Below are 9,713 nucleotides of genomic sequence, written 5' to 3'. Positions count from 1 at the left end.
GATGGTCTGGGATGCATCTTAGGTATTTATCAAGCTTATTCTTAAACACATCTGCGCTCACTCCTGATATGTTTCTTAGATGAGCTGGCAGCACATTAAATAGTCGCTGCATTATCAATGCTGGTGCGTAGTGGATTAATGTCCTGTGCGCCTTTCTTAGTCTACCTGAAATATTTTTTGGCACTATTAATCTACCTCGGCTTGCTCTTTCTGATATTTTAAGCTCCATGATGTTTTCAGTAATTCCTTCTATTTGCTTCCATGCTTGTATTATCATGTAGCGTTCGCTTCTCCTTTCTGGACTGTATAGTTTTAAAAATTTCAGTCTTTCCCAGTAGTCAAGGTCCTTAACTTCTTCTATTCTAGCAGTGTAGGACCTTTGTACACTCTCTATTTGCGCAATATCCTTTTGGTAGTGTGGGTACCATATCACATTGCAGTACTCGAGTGTACTACGTACATAAGTTTTGTTAATCATAATCATGTGTTCAGCTTTCCTTGTTTTAAAGTGTCTGAATAACATTCTCATTTTTGCTTTACATTTAGCCAACAGTGTTGCTATTTGGTCGTTGCATAACATATTCCTATTTAACATTACACCAAGGTCTTTAATTGCTTCCTTGTTTGTGATTGTCTCATTATTAGGTCCCTTGTATGCATATACCATTCCTTCTGTGTTTCCATAATTTAATGATTCGAATTTATCGGAGTTAAATACCGTCCTATTTATCTCCGCCCATTCATATATTTTGTTTAGATCTCTTTGTAGTGAGTTCCTATCTTCATCACAAGTAATTTCTCTACTTATTCTTGTGTCATCGGCGAAACTTCTCACTACGGAGTTTTCAACATCACAGTTTATGTCTGAGATCATAATAACAAACAGCAGTGCAGCTAATACCGTACCTTGAGGCACACCCGATATTACCTGGGCTTCATCTGATTTCTCGTCATTTGCAACCACTATCTGTTTTCTGTTTTGCAGGAATTCTTTTACCCATTTTCCTATCTTTCCCACAATATTATGCTTTCTCATTTTTTTCTCCAATATGTTATGGTCTACCTTGTCAAAGGCTTTTGCAAAATCTAGATAGATCACATCTGTGTCTTTTTCATTTATCATATTTTTGTTTATGTTTTCATAGTGTGCTATCAGTTGGGTCTATGTACTTTTTCCAGGCACGAAACCGTGTTGACCCATATTAAACAAATTATTTTTAACCAAATGGTTCATTAATTTCTTTTTTATTACCCTCTCATACATTTTCATAATATGTGATGTTAGACTAACAGGTCTATAATTGCTTGCCTCTAGTCTTGATCCACTTTTGAAGATAGGGTTTATATAAGCTAATTTATGTTTAACATATATCTCGCTCATATCTACACTTTGTCTTAGCAGTATTGCAAGCGGCTTCGCGATAGTGTTTGCAGTTTTTCTTTAACAAAATCGCTGGAACTCCATCTGGTCCGGCTGCCGATCCATTTTTAATTTCGTTTATAGCCATGACAATATCTGCTTCATTGATATCTATATCCGTTAGATATTCAACATTTTCTTCTCCCATTTCTGTTTCATTATTCTCATTCGCAATTCTTGGTGTGAACTCACTCTTATATTTTTTTGCTAATATGTTGCATATTTCCTTTTTTTCATTCGTTAGCCGTCCTTCAATTCTTAGAGGGCCTATTTCTAATCTCCCTTTATTCATCTTTTTTGCATAGGAGTAAAGTACTTTGGGGGTTCTTTTTATATTTTGAAGTGTCCTTTCTTCTAAGTCCCTTTTTTCATTTTCTTTCGACTGTATAATCTTTTGTTCTGCATTTTCTATCTTACATTTTATTTCCCTAATTTTCCACACATTTTTTTCTTTTGCAAGATTTTTCTTCCACTTTCTAATTTTCTGGAATAAGATCCTTCTGTCTCTTGGTATGCACGTCTTTTGTTTATTGTTTTATTTCGGTACATATTTTTCAACAATTTTCTCCAGTATTTTGTACAGTATGTCCGTATTTACCTGTATATTATCACTTACAAATACATTTTTCCATTCTTTATTCAGTTCTTCATTTATTTCTGACTATTTTATATTCTTACTGTAAAAATTATATTTTCCATATCATTCCCAAAGTTTTGTGCTTTTATTAATTCTGCGATCACTTGCTTTGGAATGGACTATCAATTCTATGACATTGTGGTCTGAAATTCCCGTGTTATACACTATTATTTCTTTAACATAATTCACCTCATTCACAAATACTAGATCTAGGACATTTTCCTTTCTTGCTGGAATGTGGTTAATTTGTTGCATATTATGTTTTAATAGCATATCTTGAAGCTTTTCAAACTGCCTCTTATATTCTGCGCTACTATTACTATCTTTTTTATATGTATACATACAACCACTTTCTTCTATCCGTTCTTTCCAATCCACGAAAGGAAAGTTAAAATCTCCGGATAGGAGTATATTCCAGTCTTTATGGTTTCTACATATATCATCTATTTTTTCTATTATTATGTCAAACTCCTTAGTGTTTGGGGGTCTGTAAATTATAATATTCACTAGTTTTTCAAATTCAAATTCTACCGCAATCAATTCACATTCTGTGTTGCTGTATTTTTCACAGACTTTTCCTTGATTTTATGTCTCTTCCATATATTGCGGTTCCCCCTTGATTCCTATTTTTTCTGTCTGATCTATAAGTTTGGAAACCCTTTATCTGGTCATCACTGCCAGTTTCTTTGGAATACCATGTTTCACTTATATTTAATATATCTATTTTTTTCAATTTGGGTTAGTTCTTCTAAGAACTCTATTTTCCTTTTAGAGTTACTCGTGACTAAACCCTGTGCATTCATCACTATTATGGTTTGTGTTTCATCCCCATTATTTAATATTGGTAATAATATGGATTCTCCCATGCTTCCTTCCTGTTCTGATATGATGTTCTTTTCTTCATTTCCCGGAATTCTGCCATTAAAAAATCCAACTTTTCTATTATATTTGCTCTTTCGCCTTCATATTTATTTTTGTGTGTATACCTGCAATTGTCCCCATATCTGCACCAATCCCTGGCATTATAGATGCAATCTTTGTAGTTGGGCTCTAAATGTGCAGGTTTGGGTTGAAAGGCCTCATATCTTTGGGCTCTTGGTTCATAGCGGGGTATATACACGGCCTGCTTTTTTGTTTCTTTTTTTGTTTCTTTTTTGCTTTCATTTTTCTTTTCAGTTTGCTGAGTTTTCTTACTTTCATTCATGGTTGCAGGATGCATATATCGACATTTTTTGTTGAAACTGCATCCTTTTCCTTCTTTTAGGTTTTTGCATATTTTTGGATGGAGATCTCTGCATTCGTCTCCATATCCGTCTAAATACGCACATTTACCATATATTTCATAATTATGGCATATCTTTGGATGCTTGTAGTAGCATCTTTCACCAAATCTGCAATTCCCTCTTTTCAGCATATTGCAGACTATATCCTTCTTTTCTATTTTTTCTTGTTCTTGCTCTTCCCTAAAATTATGTAGGTCCGGGTAGAGTCTCTTGGGTCTATTATTTGTTTCCATCTGGTAATTTATTTCTTCATAAGTATGTTGTTGGATGGCATCATAGGTTATATCAATGATTTCTTCTGCATCCTTACATATATCCTGTTCATTATTCTCTTCTTCTTCTTTTTCTTCTTCTTCTTCTGTTTCTTCTTTTTCCTCTTCTTTATCTTCAACTATTTGCAGATTTAGTCTCGACTTAATTATATTTTCTATCCAGACTAAGCATGTTGAGCAGAATACCTTTGTGTCTTTATTTTTTATTTTTTGCTGTATTTCAGCACAGAGAGAGAGAGAGAGAGAGAGAGAGAGAGAGAGAGAGAGAGAGAGAGAGAGATTATGTGTGTGTTACAAGGAGTTACAATGAATTTGGATATCTCAAAGACTTTTTACTCCATCCGCAGAGATTGCGTTTGCTCTTTGGTAGAGCGATTTAGTTCAAGCATTAAGAGAATTCTTATGATCTAGTCTTAACTTATTCTTGAACTCGTTTACCGTGTTACTGTTTACTACATCCGCTGGTAGTCTATTCCATGTATTGGCTATTTTGTATGTAAAGAAATTGCCACATTGAGAGAGAGAGAGAGAGAGAGAGAGAGAGAGAGAGAGAGAGAGAGAGAGAGAGAGAGAAAGAGAGAGAATCAGTTGTTTACATTTCCCAAAGGTAATATAATTATTCAAATGCTTGAACCCAACTGCAGACGAGCTCGGTAACTGTTTCTCTAATTTTCCCGGCACTTAAAGTAGAGCAATTGTTCAAACAGGTTTTAAAGGCTTTAAAGGCCACTCATGACATTGCCCTATCAAGCAGGACAATGCCCTAGAGACCCACCACATATAACTATTATCAGCACCCAAGCCCCCTCTCCACCCAAGCTAGGACCAAGGAGGGCCAGGCAATGACTGCTGATGACTCCCCTAAATCCCCCATCCTTAGCTCACAAGGATGGTGAGGTTGGACCGACCAAAGGAATTAACGAGTTTGAGCGGGACTCGAACCCCAGTCTGGCATTCACCAGTCAAGGACGTTACCACATCGGCCGCCATATCCCTAAGGTTTAAAGGCCACTCATGAATGACAGAGGCAAGAGACAGTGATATTATCCTATCGAGCAGGACAATGCCCTAGAGATTGACCATATATAACTATGATCAGCGCCTAGGCCCCTCTCCATCCATGCTAGGACCAAGGAGGGCCAGGCAATGGCTGCTGATGACTCAGTAGATAGATGTACAGTAGATGCTCCCCCATACTCCCCATCCTTGGCTCACAAGGATGGTGAGGTTGGAGCATCCAAAGGAACTAACGAGTTTGAGCGGGACTCGAACCTCGGTGTGGCATTCACCAGTCAGGAACATTACCACATCGGCCACCACAACCCTAAGGTTTGTCGTACTTTCAATTTAAGTAAGCTTATAAAAACAACTTCTAAGGCCAGAGAGGTCTTGTTGAATTGTGAAAGCAATGTTGGGTACATAATCATATACTGTATATTATAATTATTTTTTTTTAATTGGTGTAATATTCAGATATTAAAGTCCGAATTCAACTATCATAAAATATGTCTTGAGTTAGAGTTCTCTTGCTTGAGGGTTAACTCGGGGAAACTATTCTGCCTTATCTTTCTTCCTCTTGTTTAGTTAAAGTATTTATAGTTTTTATAGGAAATATTTATCTTAATGTTGTTTCTGCTCTTAAAATATTTTATTTTTCATTGCTTCGTTTCCTCAATGAGCTATTTTCCCTGTTGGGCCACTGGTCTTACAGCATCATGCTTTTCAAACTAGAGTTGAAGCTTTGCAAGTAATAATAATAATAATGATAAAACGTTGAAACTCACATTTCTTTTCTATAAAATATTATTATTATTATTATTATTATTATTATTATTATTATTATTATTATTATTATTATTATTATTATCATTATTATTATTATTATTATAAATAATAATAATATTACTTGCTAATTTACAACCCAAGTTGGAAAAAGCAGAATGCTATAAGCCCGAGGGCTCCAACAGGAAAAGTAGCCCAGAGAGGAAAGGAAATAAAGAAACTACAAGAAACTTCTGAATAAATACTTGATCGATTCATTACTGTAAAAACCGTGTATTTATAGAAACTTATGAATAAATACTTAATCGATTACTTAATCGATTCATCACTGAAAAAACTGTGTATTTGTAGAAACTTATGAATAAATACTTAATCGATTCATTGCTGTAAAAACTGTGTATTTATAGAAACTTGTGAATAAATACTTAATCGATTCATTGCTGTAAAAGCTGTGTATTTATAGAAACTTATGAATAAATACTTAATCGATTCATTGCTTTAAAAACTGTGTATTTATAGAAACTTGTGAATAAATACTTAATCGATTCATTGCTGTAAAAGCTGTGTATTTATAAAAACTTATGAATAAATACTTAATCGATTCATTGCTGTAAAAAATGTGTATTTATAGAAACTTGTGAATAAATACTTAATCGATTCATTGCTGTAAAAACTGTGTATTTATAGAAACTTATGAATAAATACTTAATCGATTACTTAATCGATTCATCACTGAAAAAACTGTGTATTTATAGAAACTTATGAATAAATACTTAATCGATTCATTGCTGTAAAAACTGTGTATTTATAGAAACTTATGAATAAATACTTAATCGAGTCATCGCTGTAAAAGCTGTGTATTTATAGAAACTTATGAATAAATACTTAATCGATTCATCGCTGTAAAAACTGTTTATTTATAGAAACTTGTGAATAAATACTTAATCGATTCATTGCTGTAAAAACTGTGTATTTATAGAAACTTATGAATAAATACATAATCGATTCATTGCTGTAAAAACTGTGTATTTATAGAAACTTATGAATAACTACTTAATCGAGTCATCGCTGTAAAAGCTGTGTATTTATAGAAACTTATGAATAAATACTTAATCGATTCATCGCTGTAAAAACTGTGTATTTATAGAAACTTGTGAATAACTACTTAATCGAGTCATCGCTGTAAAAACTGTGTATTTATAGAAACTTATGGATAAATACTTAATCGATTCATCGCTTTAAAAACTGTGTATTTATAGAAACTTATGAATAAAAACTTAATCGATTCATCGCTGTAAAAACTGTGTATTTATAGAATCTTCCGAATAAATACTTAATCGATTCATCGCTGTAAAAACTGTGTATTTATAGAAACTTCCCAATAAATACTTAATCAATTCATCGCTGTAAAAACTGTGTATTTATAGAAACTTCCGAATAAATACTTAATCAATTCATCGCTGTAAAAACTGTGTATTTATAGAAACTTATGAATAAATACTTAATCGATTCATCGCTGTAAAAACTGTGTATTTAGAGAAACTTATGAATAAATACCTAATCGATTCATCGCGGCAAAAACTGTGTATTTATAGAAACTTCTGAATAAATACTTAATCGATTCATCACTGTAAAAACTGTGTTTTTATAGAAACTTCTGAATAAATACTCAATCGATTCATTGCTTTAAAAACTGTGTATTTATAATAACTTATGAATAAATACTTATCGATTCATTGCTGTAAAAACTGTGTATTTATAGAAACTTGTGAATGAATACTTAATCGAGTCATCGCTGTGAAAGCTGTGTATTTATAGAAACTTGTGAATAAATACTTAATCGATTCATCGCTGTAAAAGCTGTGTATTTATAGAAACTTGTGAATAAATACTTAATCGATTCATTGCTGTAAAAACTGTGTATTTATAGAAACTTGTGAATAAATATTTAATCGATTCATCGCTGTAAAAGCTGTGTATTTATAGAAACTTGTGAATAAATACTTAATCGATTCATCGCTGTAAAAGCTGTGTATTTATAGAAACTTGTGAATAAATACTTAATCGATTCATTGCTGTAAAAACTGTGTATTTATAGAAACTTGTGAATAAATACTTAATCGATTCATCGCTGTAAAAACTGTGTATTCATAGAAACTTGTGAATAAGTACTTAATCGATTCATCGCTGTAAAAACTGTGTATTTATAGAAACTTATGAATAAGTACTTAATCGATTCATCGCTGTAAAAGCTGTGTATTTATAGAAACTTGTGAATAAATATTTAATCGATTCATCGCTGTAAAAGCTGTGTATTTATAGAAACTTGTGAATAAATACTTAATCGATTCATCGCTGTAAAAGCTGTGTATTTATAGAAACTTGTGAATAAATACTTAATCGATTCATCGCTGTAAAAACTGTGTATTTATAGAAACTTATGAATAAGTACTTAATCGATTCATCGCTGTAAAAACTGTGTATTTATAGAAACTTGTGAATAAATACTTAATCGATTCATTGCTGTAAAAACTGTGTATTTATAGAAACTTGTGAATAAATACTTAATCGATTCATCGCTGTAAAAACTGTGTATTTATAGAAACTTATGAATAACTACTTAATCGAGTCATCGCTGTAAAAACTGTGTATTTATAGAAACTTATAAATAAATACTTAATCGATTCATTGCTGTAAAAACTGTGTATTTATAGAAACTTGTGAATAAATACTTAATCGATTCATCGCTGTAAAAACTGTGTATTCATAGAAACTTGTGAATAAATACTTAATCGATTCATCGCTGTAAAAACTGTGTATTTATAGAAACTTGTGAATAAATACTTAATCGATTCATCGCTGTAAAAACTGTGTATTTATAGAAACTTGTGAATAAATACTTAATCGATTCATCGCTGTAAAAACTGTGTATTTATAGAAACTTATGAATAAGTACTTAATCGATTCATCGCTGTAAAAACTGTGTATTTATAGAAACTTATGAATAAGTACTTAATCGACTCATCGCTGTAAAAACTGTGTATTTATAGAAACTTATGAATAAATACCTAATCGATTCATCGCTGCAAAAACTGTGTATTTATAGAAACTTCTGAATAAATACTTAATCGACTCATCGCTGTAAAAACTGTGTATTTATAGAAACTTATGAATAAATACTCAATCGATTCATTGCTTTAAGAACTGTGTATTTATAATAACTTTTCAATAAATACTTATCGATTCATTGCTGTAAAAACTGTGTATTTATAGAAACTTGTGAATAAATACTTAATCGATTCATTGCTGTAAAAACTGTGTATTTATAGAAACTTCTGAATAAATACTTAATCGATTCATCACTGTAAAAACTGTGTATTTATAGAAACTTGTGAATAAATACTTAATCGATTCATTGCTGTAAAAACTGTGTATTTATAGAAACTTATGAATAAATACTTAATCGATTCATTACTCTAAAATCTGTGCTAAACTCTTCTGAACAAAACCTTTAATCTATTCACCACTTGAAAATTAATCATTTACAGAAACCCATCTGTATAAAACAGTCAATTCATTAATTTCTGCAAAATCTAATTGAGATTAAATAAAAATTCACTCTTGCTATACTTCTTTTTTTTTTTAGCTCACTGTTGATACTTTTAATTGTGGTTATTATGCAAATGGTTACGATCGATTCAACAGCCTCATTGCCTGAAAGAGATTAAATGCCAGAGGAAAACAATTTCGCCCCAACTCTAATACGTTTATCTACATTTTTAGCTTTTGAAAGGTAACCCCTTTGCCAATTTGGTTTTGCCTGCCTAAGGTGCTGTGCGAATACTGAATGTTAGAATTGCAATGTTTATTATTATTATTATTATTATTATTGTTGTTGTTGTTGTTGTTGTTGTTGTTGTTGTTAGTAGTAGTAGCAGTAGTAGTAGTAGTAGTAGTAGTAATAATAATAATAATAATAATAATAATAATAATAATAATAATAATAATAATAATAATAATAATAATAATAATATTATTATTATTATTATTATTATTATTATTATTATTATTATTATTATTATTATTATTATTATTATTATTGTTGTTGTTGTTGTTGTTGTTGTTGTTGTTGTTGTTGTTGTTGTTGTTGTTGTTGTTGTTGTTGTTGTTGTTGTTGTTGTTGTTGTTGTTAAGATCTTTTTGTATCGATGTAATAAAACTTCTAAAGTTCAAACTTGCAGCCAATGCTTTTATGTTGAACAGGCTGACATAAGTCTTTTTATAGTTTATATATGACATATCTGCTTTGACGTTGTTAC

This window comes from Palaemon carinicauda, chromosome 3 (assembly GCF_036898095.1).
Source record: "Palaemon carinicauda isolate YSFRI2023 chromosome 3, ASM3689809v2, whole genome shotgun sequence".
NCBI lineage: Eukaryota > Metazoa > Arthropoda > Malacostraca > Decapoda > Palaemonidae > Palaemon > Palaemon carinicauda.
Note: the sequence above shows the minus strand (reverse complement) of the source record.